The following is a 16,659-nucleotide window of genomic DNA, read 5'->3' on the forward strand; positions in this document are numbered from 1 at the left end:
CATATAAACATTTAAAAAGTGAAACTGGGGTCATAATCTGTACATGGTTTGAATTTTCCTATTTTTCCACTCACCACTTACTACCATAACCATTTCCACATGACATCAAATATTTTAAGCAACAGTTTTTAGTGGTCACATAGTTGCTCGAATGGGCTGCATGTTCCAGAATTTATTTAGCCAATCCCCTAGAGTTGGACATCCAGATTACCTTTTTTTTTTCTAGGACGCTGCAGTAAACACCCTTATGCGAACAGAATACTCGACCTTTCTATTTGTTTACGATACATGTTTAGGTGGAACTGTGTATTTTTAAGGCTGTTAATACATTTATTCCCTAATTGACATCCATGAAATTTGTACCAATTTTATCCTACCTTTGGCAAAGCACCCATACCCTGGAGGACTCACAAGCCCCCTCACCTTTTTAGCATTTTCCCTCCATTCTCCTCAGGTCTGTTTCCAGAAGATTCTCAGATCCTGCATCAGGCATTCAAAAAGCAACACTTGGGTGAGTTTACAGGGCACACAGCGGGCTGGTGGCCCTCTGCCTGCAGCTAATACTGAACACAGTACGTACTGGGATCTGGGCAGACAGAGGGAACAAAACACAGCCCTTGCTTTTGGGGGCTTACACATTAGGAGAGAAAGAGAGACACCCAGGCAAACACAGCGTTAAGAAAAATACCCAATACCTAGGCTGCACCCGTCATCAAACTGGACTCTGGAGAGTGGGACCCAGGCATGGATAATTTTAAAATCTTGTCCATTCTAAACTTCAAATGCAGGGGCGCCTGGGTGGCTCAGTCGGTTAAGCGTCTGCCTTCATCTCAGGTCACGATCCCAGGGTCCTGGGCACTAGCCCTGCATCAGGCTCCTTGCTCAGTGGGGAGTCTGCTTCCCCTTCTGCCTCTGCCCTTCCTCCCACTTGAGCTCTCTCAAAAAAAAAAAAAAAAAAAAATCTTAAACGTCAATTGCAGCCAGGATTGAGAACCTCCCCTCTGTAAGACACACAGCTTTACAAATGTTATGTTAAATTGACACTGGGTGGCTGGCTATGGGTGCCTAGAGGGAATGCGGATACTCTGGGAAGGCTCTTCCAGTGGGAGGTGACTTCTAAGCTGAGTCAGGAGTCCCAAGGAAGGGAAGCCTGGGCACACAAATTTGTGACTATATTTTATTTTAATAACAGCCATCCCACTCACAGAGTCCTTGAAAGCCCTTTCCCATGCCCTGTCCCCTCCCCTCTTCTGCATACAACCTGGAATTCCTTTGACAGATGAAGGAACCACACTTTGAAGATGCCTACTGACTTGACAAGGTCACCTGGCTGCTAGGAGGCTGAGCCCAACTGAAACCCTACAGCTCTTCTGACTCCCAAATCAGTGCTCTTCTCCGGAATCCCACCTCAGAGGTGGCAAGGCCTGGAGGGCAGTCACTTTGGAATCTCCCTGGAATCTAAACCTTTCCTCACCACTGCCCCCCCTCCCCACCCAGTGTACTTTCTACCCACCCCAGCCCTGAAATGCTCCCACCAGGCCCTAGCAAGGTGGCCTCCCTCAACACTCCTTTCTAGAACCATACCAGGAGGAAGAATTAACAATAAAAAAAAAAAATAAAAAAGAAAGAGAACCAAAGATCCCACTCCATCTCATTAAGAAAGTAAACATAAGAGCCATCTAAGTGTCTAATTAAGCTTCTAATTAGTCCCTGCTTGTTACTAATGCAAATTAGATTACTCCGCTTAACTACAGCATGTCCACAACACCCTTGTTAATTGCGGCCTTTTGAAATTAAATTACTCCCTAATTAGCATATCAAAGCCATTGATTCGGAGCTGGGAAAGATGAGGGCAAGAGAAGCCGAATGCCAAGTTTGGTTAATCAGAGATGGCTAATTAAATAGTGACGTCGTATGTGGGGGGGCCCCCCGCTGGTTAAGGGGTGGGGGTGACTCATCCAGGGCCTGAGTGGCCATCTGGAGCCTGGTTCTGGTAGTGCCCTTGGCACCAGGGGGCTCCCGTGAGCAGAGGAGGGGCTCCAGCCAGCCTGGGACAGACCACTGGGTTCTGGCCCTTCCTGGGTCCCTGACTGCTTCACACCCAACCTGCCCCTGACCGGCCCTGGGCCCTCTCGCTTTCTTCCCTGATGATGTTCAAGTGTGGCATTTACAGGGCTCCCGGGTACCAACTCAAGGGGCATCCAGAACACATCCACATCCAAACACGCAAGATTCAGCATCCTTCCCCCTCTTTCTCTGTTCCAAAATGAGTTCCAGAAAGGTGACTTATGCCCAGTTCTTCTCTAGTCGTCACCTGCGGTTTCATTCTTGGGAGAAAGTCTCTCCCCTCCCCCACAAAAATACATAAGTTTGCGGGATAGGTAAGAGGGTGAGGGTGACTTTCACAGAGGGGCTCACCTGCGCAAGGATGGGCTGCTTTCAGGTTAGAACGGGCTCCTGGAGACACAAGACCCTATAGTCCCCTCCAGGGTAAAAAAACAGGAGAATTATCCCCCACTATCAGTTTCAAACAGTTGTGTGGGAATTCAACTGGGGTCAGGGTGTCCTTAAAGGTCTTCTCTGAGCTCTAGTAAAGACCTCTCTGAGTCTCTCAGACCACCCCCCTTTCCCCAGCTCTTCCTTGGAGAATACTGAGGACCGGTGAGATCTCCAAGACAGAATTACTACCCAAAATGCCCTCAGGGGCTAGGCCGGTCACCTAGGAGGCCAGGTGAGAAGTGTGGGGCACTCAATCCCGGTCTGTCCTTACCACACGTGGCAATTCAGGCTGAGTGTTGACGGGGTTTGGGGTTTTCAAAAGAAGCCAAAGTGGGGATATTTGTGTGAAATGTACCCTTGTAATAAGCTTTGTGTGGGTCAACAAAACTCTGAAGGGGTGAAGTTGGTCAACTTGTGACCTCAGCCCTTATGGCCAGCATTCCAGAGAAGCAGGTTCCAGTTAGCTGTGTGACCCCGGGCAAGTTACATTACCTCTCCAGGCCTGGGTCCCTCACCCATCAATTGAGAATAATACGGATCATTGCCTGGAGAATCTCCCAGGGCTGTTGTGAGGATCACGACAAGGGAAGGGAAGGGAAGGTATGTGAAATGGCAAGGCACAGCCCCTCAGTCAGGGTCTGGTGACCACTTAGTTGTACCCTGTACTGGCCACAACCCCCTCCCAGACTGGGATGTCTTCTAGAACCTTCCTCCTTCCTCTCTCATTCACCTTGTTCCTGTGGATGCCCGACTTAGCTCTTAGGCAGCTAGGAAGTACCACACATCTGTGCCCTCTCTCCCTTCATTGAGCAGATCAGCCCTGGCAGGGCAACAGCTCCTAACTGCCTCTTCTAAAAAAGATGAAACTTTCACAGGGACAAAATCCTGATGACTGACAGGGCCCTAGCCCGGCCCTCCAGTGTCCCCTCCTCCAACTAGGGTGTGTGTGTCTAGTGGGGGAGGCTCCTTGCAGTCTGTCCCTAGCCATCCCTCCCCCAGGCCTCCTCTCCAAGTTTCTCACCAGCAGCCCCTGGAGTACACAGGGTCAGGGTCAGGGCCAAATTCCCCAAGGGTGAGGTTCTGTTGATTTTCAGAGGGATGGAACAGGGCCCAGAGAAGAGGAACCCCTGCCCCGCCCCCCTCCGCAGCTCAGGGTGAATCCCAGGCAGTGCCCCGTCCATGGATGGGTACCCATCCGAGCCAAACTGGGCAAAAGGGTTCATAGCGGTGGTTTTATTTTAGAAAATAAGTGGAATTAAAGGCAAGGCAGAAACAGAGAAATGGGGAGGGGGTGAGGCTGTCCTGCTATGAGGGGGAGGGCAGAACAGCGACGCACAAGGGCCAAGCCGCTGCCAGCCTCGTTGAGCTCTCTCTCCCAACGAGATTCAATTAATTGATAACAAGAGGCATCAAATTAATTTCTGGAGGATGTGAGATTCTGATGAAGGGAAATCTCGTCGATGGAGATCGGGTAGTGGGGGGCGGGCAGCACCCCCTTTTAATCAGGCTTCGCCGCCTAATTGAGAAGGAGGAGCCTTGCCTAGGCCGCCTGCCCCGCACTCCACAGCGCCCCTTTCGGGAAGGAGCGACAGAGGCAGGAGGCTCGGGCCACGGTGAACAAAGGGGGAGTGCGCTGAGACCTTCCGCTTCTCTTCTCGCCTGATGCCCAGCCCGCAGCTTCGGCCAGGGGAGGCCCGGGAGAAGACACTGCGGGTGTTCCCAAGTCAGCTGTGCAGCTAGGAAAACCGAGGCCCAGAGAGAAGTGGGCCATGCCTAAGGTCCTACAGGGGGTTAGGAAGTGGGTTAGCAGCAAGCATAGCAGTGACTCTCGTCAGTGAATCCAGACCTTGTTTACCATTCAGACCTGCTAAGTCATCCCCAAGTGAGAGGAGTGCAGCACGCGGGGAGTAAGCGGCCCTCCCGCTAGCTAAAAGACCAGCAGTCCCCTCTTCCAATATTCCCTAGACCCCCAGGCACTGGCCAGAGTGGGTCCTGAGCCCCAGGCTCTTTCCCGGTGCTCTGGTCCCGGGGCTGCGTCCCGGAGCTCAGAGATGAAGGAGCTTCCTGCAACTTGCACGGATGCGCTCGCGGAGGCTCGGGGAAACGCTGGCGAAGCCAGCAACCCCGGGCAAGTGCGCTGAGCTGGGAGGGAAGACCAGTAGCCCAGGCTCTCTGGGGGAAATCCCGGAGGCTTCCTAAAGGAAGGGTTCTCCCAGGTGGACCAACTCGGCATCCTTAACAAGACCCGACCTTCACAAGCGCCTCCTGCCCCGATCCAGTTATGCGGAAGCCTTGAGAAGATAGGGAGCTTCTCCACGCTCAGCGCTTTGCTCCCTAAACGCTTACAGCTGCAGCCACTCCCTGGGTCTCCCGCAAATCCCGCCATTCAGTCTCTCCCCCAAATTCTCCTCAGCTGCGCACGCCCTTCCTCGCAGGGTGCGGATGCACATCTGGCCGGGGAACCCCTGAAGGAAAGGAGGAAGTACACCGCTACCCTTTTGGGGACCAATTTCTTTCAGCCTGGGTCTCCCGGAAGTGTGGGCTCCAGAGCTGCAGAACCCCATCCAAGGGAGCTCATCCGGTTGAGGAACCCAGAATGGGAGCCCATTCGCCCACCCAGCCCCCAGTTTCCCTTCACACAGCACAGACCTCCTGAGGGCTCTCCCAGGCCAGCAGAGGCATCCTGTCGCGCCCCCTCCCCCCTCGGGAGCATCAGGACCAGAGCCCTGCTTCCAGTCCCCAGTCCCTATCTGAAAGATCAGTCCTGCGGCGCTTGCTCCATTTCTGATTTTCCAAGTGGCAATCGAGTCACCTCTTATTAAACCTCCTCCCCTAAACCCTTGTTTGCCACTGCACAGTATGCACGCCACAGTGTTTGTGGGATGGAGAGCAGCCCTCCTCCTGGTCTCCATTCCGTGAGTCACCCTGCCCTTGAGTCGCCATCCTCTGTCCCTCCTTTGCTGCTGGTGAGAATTCTAGGTAACTTCCACCTGCTGACCCTGACTATCTTGAACAAATGCCAAAGGGTCGCTAGTCCACACACTCCACTCTTACTGTGAGGAAAACCCACCATCTTGTCCCCCCGCCCTATGTGCATGGTAGCCCAGGTCAGGTTCCATCGGAATCAGCTTGGAGTAGTAGAGAAAACGCCATTTACCTCTGTTCAGTACCACCAGTGAGCCCAGTGGCCTTCAGGCCCCAGCTCTGGAGGCTCCAGCTGAGCAGAGGATTGGGACCTGTGAAGTCAGCAGAGCTACTGGGATTCCAGGCACAGGCTGCAGGGCTCTGGCCAGGGTGGGGAGAAGGTGCGGGGCTGCACTGGAGTGAGGGACACCCTGGCAAAGACCTGGAAAGGAGGAGGCCTGGGACAGGGATCAAGGGAAGGGAGGACATCCATCAGGCCCAGGCCTGGATGAACCCCTCAAGGCACAGGACACTTAGACTCATGCGCTTTCTGTGCTGGGAGCTCTGGATTTCTAGCTCAGGCAGGCGTGCCCTGAGTCCAGGCTCCGTAAGCCGCGTTCCCCCCCATGCCATCTCACGAGACCACTGCATGGGCAGCCACAAGGCTTGGTAAAGGGTTCCTGCTGTGATCCCAGCGTGGTGGGTGGGACTGGGTGAAGAAGGGGTGCATTCCCATGGAGAATCCAGGAAGGCAATGCTGAAAAAGCCAGGAACTTCAGGCCAAAGTTGTGTGTGTGTGTGTATTTTTTTTTTTTTTTTGCTTCTTTGAGATGATCCATCCACAGGTAGGTCCCAAACTGATCTAAGACTGGTGGTCAAAATTGTCTTCCGTAAGACTGTGTAGGCTAGGGTTCCAAATCCCAGAGGTCTCCCTTCTGGAGGTGGTGCCAGCCATTTTCCTCCTCTGCACTCTGGGGAATTATCCCTCGCATTTTTATTTGTCTTCATCAGCACCTTAAAAGGGTGGTGTGTGTGTGTGGGGGGGGGTGGGTAACATATGACTGCACTGTTCCAGGGTTAAGTACAGGTGGGAAATGCCAGGTTCTGAACATAGACCCTCCCTTAAAGGGAAGGCAGGAGGAAAAAACACAGCCTTCTCACCTCAGGGCAGAGGGGCAGCCCAGGCCTGAGTCTGTAAAAGAGTGAGGGGGGAGTTGACAAGCCCTCCCATCCGCTCCTTTCTCCCTTCCCCACAGCAGAGGCTCAAGCCCTACTGGTTGTACTGGGAGTTAGGAGCCCCACATTTTAGCCCCGATTCTACCACTGATTAGTTGTATAACCTCAGACAAGTTGCTTCTTCTCTTTGGGCTTCATTTCCCCAGCTCGTGAAATGGAGGTTAAAACATAAGCATTTCCAGTATTCAGTCCAACGTGTGTCCTGGCAGTGCTGGGAATCTAGTAATAAAAACCACCCCTTGGTCAGCACTGCCAAGTGCCAGGCACCATGCTAGGTACTTTACATTCAACTCCCAAACAGACTCTCTAAGGTGGGTATTATTGACCCACTTTACACAGAGGAAAACTGAGGTTCCAAGAGCTTCATTAAGTTACCCAGAGTCCCATCACAGCTGGTGGGTTCCAAAGCCTTTTCCACCCTGACCCATGTTCTGCCCTAGGCAGGCCCCAGTTCCTTGCCCCGGGTTCCGGAACCAAGTCCAAGGAAACCATTTCCGCCAGTAGAATCCTGTCAAGAGTAGCACCTGCCTGGCCTTGGTTCTGGGGAAGCTGGGAGAGTTGTAAGAGCATGATAGGACACTGTGTGGAGCTCCTTGGGAAGAAGAAATTCTTATTTGGCACAATTTGGGCTACTAGGAAAGTAAAGTTATTGTGCTGGGGATAGATGTGGAGGGGCTTGCATTTCAGCTGGGAAGACAGGCAAACCACCAAGGCAGTGGCACAGGGAAGGGTTAGGATGTTGGGAAAGAGGGTGCGGCCAGGCCAGGTGTAGCGGAGCAGGGGGGTTTCTTTTTGAGATGACCCTTCCTTCCCTTTGCAGCTCACACCTCTCCTCCGAAACAGACACCCTGCTCCCACTCTCCTCTCCCTGATGTGACATCTTGTCTGTCTCTCCTACCTGGGCAATAGGAGGATCAGAGAACAGACCCCAGCCTTCTTTCTTGGGCTCTCTAGTACCCAGACTGGGACCTGCCCAGACAGAGTAGGGGCTCAGCAAACACTTGGCGAATTACTGGATCAAAGGAAGCCCCCCCCCATGTCCCCCTGCCTTCTTCCCCCTAAGGAAGAGGTGTGTTTGGAGTAGGGGCCCAGCAGGATATGCACATTCCTGGCAAAAAGGGACCTACCTGCCAGCAGCCAGAAAGGAAGTTTCTGGCCAAAGACAGAGGAAAGGGGGTGGGGGTATCAGTGTCTAGGTGTGAGAAGGGCACCTACACAGAAAGGGACAGGGGCAGGTCCTCTTGCAAGTTGGGTCCAACCTGCCCTACCCCTGGCATTCCCCAGCATTGGTGTCAGGGCTTTCTCTCCCCAGGGCTCAGGGGTTCCCCAACTACATAACTCCTGGGAAACCTGCCCAGGACTGGGAGAAGGATAGAAAACCCCACCCAGACACTCAACGGCTTAGTGCCAAGAGAAAAGGTTCCCATGGTCTCCCCTAACTCAGTGCTAAGGCTGGGACCAGAGTAAGGTGGTGGGCCGAAGGTCTGGAAGAAGAGATTCCTATCTTGCTAGGGTCCTGGGTATGTTTGGGGGACCGGGCACCCACAGCACCACCTCCTTCCCATGCTACCTTGCCCAGCTGACAAGAGTTGGAGCAACGCCAGATAGGGAGTCCCCCCACCCCCCCAGGCACATCCCTGCTTTTGAGAGGCTCAGATCTAAAGCAGCCAGAAAAAGCAAGTCGTCCAGGTGCCTACAGCAGTCCTGGGGCCCTCCCTCCAGCCTGCCAGGTGACAAAGAACCCTAGAACCCAGGCAAGACAAAGTTTCTCAAGTTTAAAACAAAACAAAACAAGCCTCCAGACTTCCCATTCCCCGAAGCAATTTTCTGCAGGGTTGTGTGGGGACTGTCTGGGGCAGGGGCTGTCTGAAGCGAGGGTCTCTCTTTCCGGCAGCTGAGACACGGCCATCCCTGCCCTTCCGGCCCCTGTGACCACCCGCTGGCTCACCAGGAGAGTCAGGGGCTTGAAATGCCCAGAGCCGGAAGCGTTCAGTCCTGGTTCTCTGCTGAAAGTGAGAGTCTGGGTTCAAATTCTCGGTGTTCCAGTCTGGGTTACCCACTGCGCTCTCCGGTGGTGCAGGTTAGACCCTCCCTCAGCTACAGGCAGTAGTATAGACGGTCCCACTGCTCCTTCTTTCTGCGTGGGAGATGGGGGCACCCCAGCCAGTCTCTGGCTCCAACCCCTGCTGCCCTTCAAGCTTCACTCCCGGGGCCCTCAATCCCAGACCCAACACAGTTTTGCCCTGGGACAATCCAGGCGGTGCTTGAAAACGGGGTATGAAGACGCTGAAGTTCAAGTAAAAACCCGCATTGGCCAAAATGTCCCTGGGCTTTCTCAGGAACCTCAGGGATGACAGTTTCAGACTCAGGTTTGCTCTTTCATCCCCCCAACGGAACCCCTGCTCCAGGATCCGCGGCCAATCTGCAGGGAGACCCGGTGCTGGGGTGCGAGACACACGGTGATCTCCAGACGCCTTCAACCCCAGGCGCCGAGGGAGCGAGGCAATCCGCCAGGCGGGGGTTGGCAAGAGGAGCCGGAGTGCAAAGGGATGAGCCTGGCGCTCTATAGGCTCAGGGTCTCCGCGTTCCCGTATCATCTTCCCCCAGCCTAGAGGGTCCGGGAGGGACGCGGCCGTGTTCACGAGATCGCCCCAGTTGTAGTAAGGCATCCGCAGCCGTTAGGGCCTCTGTCTCAGAATCCGCGTCCCGCGAAATCACACGGTCTTTTGCCGGGGAGGCCGGGACCCCAGGTCGCTCAGGGCGCCCCGCATTCTAGCGCCACAGGCTTTGCCCGGGCTCAGCCCCAAGTTAGTTTGGCGTTGACGCGGAGCGCGAGGCCGGGGCGCCGCCGGGGTGACTGCGGGTCAGAGAGGCGTCCGTGGGGGGGCTGTCCGGAGGAGACACTGGGGTCGGCAATCTGAGGCCTCCCTGCTGGTCCTGCTTGGTCACTCGGGAACCCTTTTCCCTGGGGCCTCGGAACCCTGCTGCCGCCCTCCCCTTCCCCCCAACAGGATGAGGCGGGTGGGGTGGGGGTGGCTCGTCCTAAACGGGGTGAATAAAGGTATCCGCCGGGTCCGTCCCCCGCCCTCCAGCACAGGCGCACAAAATCACAGGGGCCGTTTCCAGACGCTCTCAAGTCCCCAAGAAGTTTTCCACTCTATATCCGAGCTGGCCGAGCCACAGGGGAACGGGGCTGACTGGCCCCGGAACCTCCAAGGTGCGAGCCCAGCAAAACAAGTCCCCTTCTCACCCGAGGCGACGCGGCGGGTGTGACCGCGGTCCCCCCCACCCCCCCATCTGCCTCCGGCGCGTCTCGGGGAATCCTAGACTGACTGGGGTTGGGTTGGGGGAGCTCGCGCCAATCACTTCCCTCCCCAGCTCAGGAAAGTCCGGGCCGGGAAGTACTCTTTGTTTGACTCGGGCGGGGGGCGGGGGGGGTCGCGCCCCCTTACACCCCACTCCTAGCGGCCAGGCCAGGAGGGGGCGGGGCCCAGATTCTGGGGGAAGGGCGGGCCTCAGTAGCCTTTCCAGCCCCCCCCCCAACCGCCGACCTCCGGCTGCCCCCACCTCCCGCCTCCCCGCCGCAGCCCCCACCTGTTCCCAAGGCGGCTCTGGGCCGCGGGGGCCCAGGCCGGGGGCGGGGTGTGGTGGCAGCGCGGGGTCAGGGCGCCGCAGCCGGCCCCGGCTGGAACAAAGTGCGCCGGCCTGGGCCCGGCTCCTCCCGGCGCCCGGCGCGTCTCCGGCGGGCAGTTTGCAAACACAAAGTGAGCCAGTGAGCGGGCGAGAGAGTGCGCGAGCTAGGGAGTTGGTCTGGTCGCCGGCCCAGCCCCCACCCGCGTCCCCGGGCTCGGCCGGCCACCTACCTGTCCGGCCCGGCCGCTCCGTGCGGGCTCCGGCCCGTCAGCCCGCGCGGGGCATGAGGCTCGCTCGGGTCGCAGCCCGGGCCCGCCGCCGCCCGCTGGGGCTGCCCCTCCGCGCCGCCCGGCGCCGCGCAGCTCCCGGGCGTCCTCCCTCCGCGCCGCGCCGCGCCGGCCGCTGCGCGCCCTAGCCCCGCCGGGGCATCGCACTTCGTGGGCAGCTCGGCTCGCTCCGGCGGTGCTCCTCCTTCTCGGTCCTCCCGCGACGCCTGTTCGCTAGCTCCGGCTCCGGGGCTCCGGGACCCCGGCGTCCCCGCCCCCGGCCCAGCCCTGGTTCCGGCCCGGGCTCCTCCCCGCCGCGCCGCCGCCGCCTGCGCCGCGCCCTCCTCGCGGGCTGGGGGCTCCGTCCCGGCCGCCGGTCGCGCTGTCCGGTCCGCAGGGGCGGCCGGCTCCGGACTCCGAGGGGCTGCGACTGAGCCCGGGCTGCGAGTGGCTGCGAGCGGGCGGCGCGCGGGCGGGGCGGGAGGGGGCGGGGGACGCGGGGTGGAGGGGGAAGGAGGGAGCGCGCGGAGAGCCTGGGAGGAGGGAGCGAGCGAGCGGTGGAGGGAGGGGAGACCAACTTCTAGCGCTACCATAATTCGCCTAAAGCAGGTGCAGCCGCTTTCACCCGGCCAGGCCGCCGCGGCGAGCAAGAGAAGACCACGTGGACCGAACTTTAGGGGAAGGAAAGTGGGGACTTGGGGAGAAGACACGGGGCTGCAGACCTGAGAAAGGCGGGAGGTGGAAAGACCCCAGGGATTCTCCCTGCTCCCGCGAATCCTGTGGCGCGCTTTGCAAACCCCAGCTTTTCCCTGGAGTCTGGAGGTACGGCCGAACCCTGCTCCCACACGGTTCATTGGTTCCCGGCGGGCTGCGCTCGGCGCGGGGAGTGGCCCGGGGCCCTGATCCCGGAGCGGGTGTCCGGCCCGAGTTCTTCCTTGCCTCCCTCCTGCTCCGCACTGCGTGGGGGACTGGGGGTGAGCTTTCTGAACCGGGGTGGGGGAGGTGGGGAGGCTCCTTTGGGCATTGTGAACGTTCACCCCCGGCGCGCGCTGACTCCCTTACCGGAAGGGGAATTTCCCAGAAAGTGCTCTGCGAACCGGTGAAGAAGGGGCCCAGAGCCGGATACACGCGGGCAAAGCGAAGTGCAAAGTCGAGGCAATTATCCGGACAAATTGGATTGCAAACAAAACTGTGTCTTTGCCTGGGGGCTGGGAGGGATAGTGGTGGTGGCAGTGGCGTGGGTTGGGGCGGGGGCGAGGGTGGGGGAGTCCGGATGGGGAAAGGCCCGAGTTCCAAGGCGGAGGGGTATGCTGGTAGCAGATGCTCGACTCAGACACCCGTGGAAACCTGAATAAAACCTCCACTCACAAAACGTCTCCTGTCTGTCTCTGTGTGTTGCGGGTGGGGAGAGGTGAAGGACACCCCAGAGATCTTCCAGGAATGCCCATGACTAAGGGAGGGCCCTGCTGTGGGAGGAGGGCAGGAAGGCAGTGGCTCTTGAAAGCTTTCCAGGCCCAGATCACCTGAGGCAGATGGAGACAGGGCAGACACATTGCTGCCCCTGTGGAGTGTAAGCTGTGGGTGCTTAGGGTGAGTCAGTCCTGTCGCTTGGGGAGAGAAGGATCTCTTGGAAGAGAAGGAACCTAGGGAAGGAGGCTCGCTTTGGGTTGCTCTTCATCAATTATTCCATCCCTTTTCTGCAGGTACAAATAGTCAGAAGTGGTTGTAAGGTTAGTGATACCTCGTCCATTGTCCAGACCCTATGTTTTTGCCCTACTGGGTGGGTGTGACAGGGACCCTTCAGTATTTAGGTGGGAAATTGTAGGGAGGAGGATTTTAAATGTCATTTATGTGACTCTCCAGTGTCCTTCCCAGTGCAGTAATAGCAGTTCAATAAGGAATAACAATAGCTAATGTTCAAGTCCGACAACAGGCCAGGCAGAGGCCTTATTATTATTATTTTTAAAGGTTTTATTTATTCATTTGACAGAGAGCATAAGCTTGGGGAGCAGCAGGTGAGGGAGAGGGAGAAGCAGGCTCCCCACTGAGCAGGGAGCCCGATGCAGATGCAGCACTCAATGCAGGGCTCGATCCAGGGCTCCCTCCCAGGACCCTGGGGATCATGACCTGAGCTGAAGGCAGAGCCTTAACGACTGAGCTACCCAGACGCCCCAAGGCAAAGACCTTATTTCATCTTCACAATAACCCGATGAGGTGGATAGTACCATTATCTCTATTTTACAGAAGAGAAAGCTGAGGCACGGAAAGATTAAGCCACTTGCCCAGGGTTACAGAGCTGGTAAGTGCTGAAGCAGGATTCTGACCACTTCAGTGAGGTTGGGGAAGAACCACATGGAGGCTTCTAAAGCAGCACTGGCTTGTGGCTTACCTGAGGAGGAGTGCAGTCTGGGAGAAAGGAGGCCCTTGGTAATGTGATCCAGTTTAGCTTCCATGGAGAGTCAGCTCTGGTGGGAGTCGGGGTGTGTGGACAGGTTTGGGCCTGGCCTGGAGTTGGCCAGTCCTTGTCTAAGCCCAGCTGGTCTGTGGCCATGCCCCTCAGGCCTCCTGCCCATCCTTTCTGCAGAGGCTCAGGATGGCTTTCAGTACAAAAGAAGGGATTTGGGCAGAGGGGAGGTGGAACAGGCTTGTCCACCTCTTTTCTGGCTAACTCTCAGCCTCACCAAGTCCTTTACCCATCACCTTCCTGCAGCAGCCCTCCGCACCTCCCACAGGGGCTCCCTTGCCCAAAAGGGGTTCCCTGGGAAATGCTTTGGCTTTCATTTCAGGTTACTGGTCATCTCCAGGCCATCTCAGTGTCCAGCGCCCTGTGAGTCACAGTGGGGGGCACAAGGGAGGCAAGAGACCCTGTCTTATCCTCACCTAACGGGCATTTTGGTGAGGAAAACAAGGCCTCATCAAAGAAAGGTACCAAACAATCACCCCAAAATCAACGCAGCCAGTCTGAAGCTCTTCCTTCTGGTACAAGAGCTCTGTGAGAAGGCTTAAGAGGAGACCTTGGCTCCCGAGGTGGAGTCACCTGGAAGAGGCACTATCATTCCTTCAAAGGGGCCAGGGGCATTGACTATGGCAAGAATGAGGGCCCATGGCCTAGCCCTGCTGGGGAAGCTGTAGTCAAAAGCACAGGGGCTGGCATGAGGTGACCTTGGGTTGAACTTCAGCCTCTGTCATTTACCAGCAGTGTGACCTGGGCAAGTTACATGATGTCTGAGCCTTAGTTTCCTTATCCACAACACTAGGAGAATGGCTCCTTAGGTGGCTGGCAGGAAAAAGCATGGGCAAATCATCTAGCTTTCCAGAAATGCTCCCATTCCCTTTTGTAAGCCCTGGTTTCCTCACCTAAAAATGAGGAGTACTGACCTCACAAAAATGCAAACCATACACACAACTGCAGTTGATACTTATTAAATGCTTGCCGTGCGCTGACCACCTGACTCTCACGTGCCTTTGTGCTTTATCGCCCCAGATATAGTGGCTCTTCTCGTTTTCTAAGTGGGGAACTTGAGGCTCAGAGAGGTCAGGCAACTTGCCCCAGGTCACACAGCTGGGAGTGGGGAAGCAAGGTGTGCTCCCAGGTCTTCCTGCTCCAAGCAGAAACCCCTCCCCAGGGTCAGCTGCCTCCCTGTGGTAGGGGTGAAGTGGGCTAGGGGGTGAGCTTATTCCTCATTCCAGGCCTGGCACTCAGGGGTGGGGGTGGAGGTGTGTACAAAAACATTAGTCTCCTTAATTCCACAGTCTCAACACATCTAGGCCCAGATGGTTTATGTTTCCATTCATCTGACTGTTTGAGTCTTACTTTTTTTCCCCCTCAAAACCTTTTTTTAGCCTTATTAAGGAATAAAACGTTCCAGCATAACACAGCAGCTCCACTCCTAAAACATATATATGTGTTCACCAAAAGACATACACTAGAATGTTCTCCGCAGCACCCTGCACAATAGCCATCAGCAGTGCAATAAGTGAACAAATCATGGTATTCTCATACATGGGCTAGTACTTGGCAATGAGAACGAACCGAGCATTGCCATGCACAGCAACATGGAGAAATCTCACACACAGAATGTTGAGCATAAACACATCACACAAGACAAAGCACCCAGTAAGATTCCATTTCTCTGAAATTCAAAAACTGGTTCCAGCATTAGAACTCAGGAGAGAAGGGGCATGACCGGGAGAGGGTACGAGAGGGCTCCTGGGGGGTCTGGGAGTGTTCTGAGTTTTTGAAATCAGGAGTTGGTTGCAAGGGTGTGTTCCCTTTGTGAAAATTAATTGAGCTGCTGTATACTTCTAATTGGTGTGCCTTTCCTCATGCTTAAAACTAAAAAGTATCAACATTGTTGCTGATATAGTTGAGGACCTCTCCGTATCCCTTTCACTTTCTCCAAACTTCCCTGGCCAGAGGTAGCCAGTTTCTTGCAGCTGGTGGGTAGCCCTCCCAAGTAAGGTTTATATTATTAATCGTTCAGTGTTGCTTGGGTATCTTGAAATTTTAAATAGAAGGTATCTTTCTGCTCCTTGCTTTTACTTTTTGTTCTTTCTTGGTGTTTATTTCATGCTGGGGAGATTAATTTAAGTTTGCTACATGTATCTCTAGGTCAATCATTGAAAAGGCTGGTGGAGAGCATTCCACTGTATCAGCGTGCCCCGGTTTCTTTGCCCAGTCTCCCAGTGATGGACAGTTGGGTTGTTTCCAACCTTTGGCCATTGTGGTCACACTGCAGTGGGCTTCCTTCTGTGTGCACCTCCCCTCCCCATCCCACCCTAGGCCTTCTGTTTCTCTCTCCTCCTTTGCTCTCTGCTCAATCAAGTTGTCCCCCTTTCTCCCTGTGGTTCGTCCACTCTGGAATCTCCTCCCCTCCCCATTTCTAAGCTGCTCCTCCCCACCCTGCTTCCCAGTCTTTCTGACTCAGAAAGATCGGGGGACTGTGCTGGGTGGAGGTGGGGGAGGCATGGAAGGGGGCAGCCTTTTCCTTGGCCACAAAGGCCCCTGTTCCCCAAGATAAATGATGATTTAAACAAAGAAATATTTCATTAAGGGTTGATATCTTAATGAACTGTGCCAGGAATCCTCAAGACACTCTCTAGATGCCCCCCTTTTCAGGGAGGCTCCTAGCCCTGGGGGGGGGGAAGCTTATCAGGTTACCATATTGCCCCGAGTAGAGGACCATGTACTGTGGGGAGCTGTTCTAGGGGGCTGTGGGGTGGAAGGCACTCAGGACTGGGGGTGGGGCCCAGTTGCCCTGCTTGGTGCCAGGCTGGCTGGGTGCCTGGGTCCTGGGAGATATCTGCGGGGTCCCCGGCAGTCATTTTTAGGGCCTCAGAGACTCAGGCCTGGTCCATGGGGTGGCAGGCATGGGACTCTAGGCTAATTGGTGGAAAATCAGTCATTAAGGATCAGGAAATGAACAATAACTTGACAAGCAACGGACAATTTTACATCAATTAGAACACAGTGTCTTTGGGTCAAGTGAGAGTTCTCTCTGGAGGGATTTTGATGAAGGGAGATAGCACGACACACACTCAAGAATGGGGTGGGGGGGCGGGGAGAGCGCACCCAGTGCCCTTCCCCCTCCTCAGTGCAGGGCACCCAGCCTTCTGTGGAAGAGTTGTGCCTGGGGACGAGGAAAAGCCAAGGAGCAGGCACAGAGGAAAGAACCCCTTCTCCCTTCATCCTTCGGGACCTGCCCCATGATTTCCTTCCTTGTGAAGATCCTGGGATTTTAATCCCAATTCTGGTACTTTCTAGGCTGAATTCCGAAGCAAGGGGCTTACTGTGTTTCTTCGCTCAGGGCTGCAGGACCGACTGAGAATGGAGGGTCTGGTGGAGAGGTGGGGAGGAAGAGAAGTCCCACAGGCTTCTCCTCAGTGTCCGCACAGGGTAGATTGGAGCTGGGTGGCTGTTCCTTGATTACCTACGGACCCGCTGACACCTCCTTGCCTCTCCTCTTTGGCACTCCTGTGGATGTTACGATGTGCTGTTGGCTAACTTTTATTTAATAAGCACCTAGAAACTTCTAACACATTCTATTGTGTTGTTAACTGTTTAATCATTTATGCCTCATCTCTCCAACAACATAATACACTGAGGTCAGTGGCGGACAAT

The 16,659-nt window shown here is 55.6% G+C and overlaps 1 protein-coding gene across 4 annotated transcripts in view; it reads right to left on the reverse strand.

The window, feature by feature from the left end:
• The window catches only part of FOXP4 (forkhead box P4), a 49,750-nt gene extending 39,160 nt beyond the window's left edge, over positions 1-10,590 (reverse strand). For all 4 annotated transcript variants that reach the window (XM_028097812.2, XM_028097810.2, XM_028097811.2 and 1 more), the window contains exon 1: positions 10,503-10,590. The gene's annotated coding sequence lies outside the window, so the exon portion shown is untranslated. The remainder of the gene's footprint in view (positions 1-10,502) is intronic.
• Between the last annotated feature and the right edge of the window lie 6,069 nt (positions 10,591-16,659).

The sequence above is a fragment of the Eumetopias jubatus genome, unplaced genomic scaffold (assembly GCF_037043125.1).
Source record: "Eumetopias jubatus isolate StellerSeaLion01/CBP00866 unplaced genomic scaffold, mEumJub1_p1.0 scaffold_6, whole genome shotgun sequence".
Classification (NCBI taxonomy): Eukaryota; Metazoa; Chordata; class Mammalia; order Carnivora; family Otariidae; genus Eumetopias; species Eumetopias jubatus.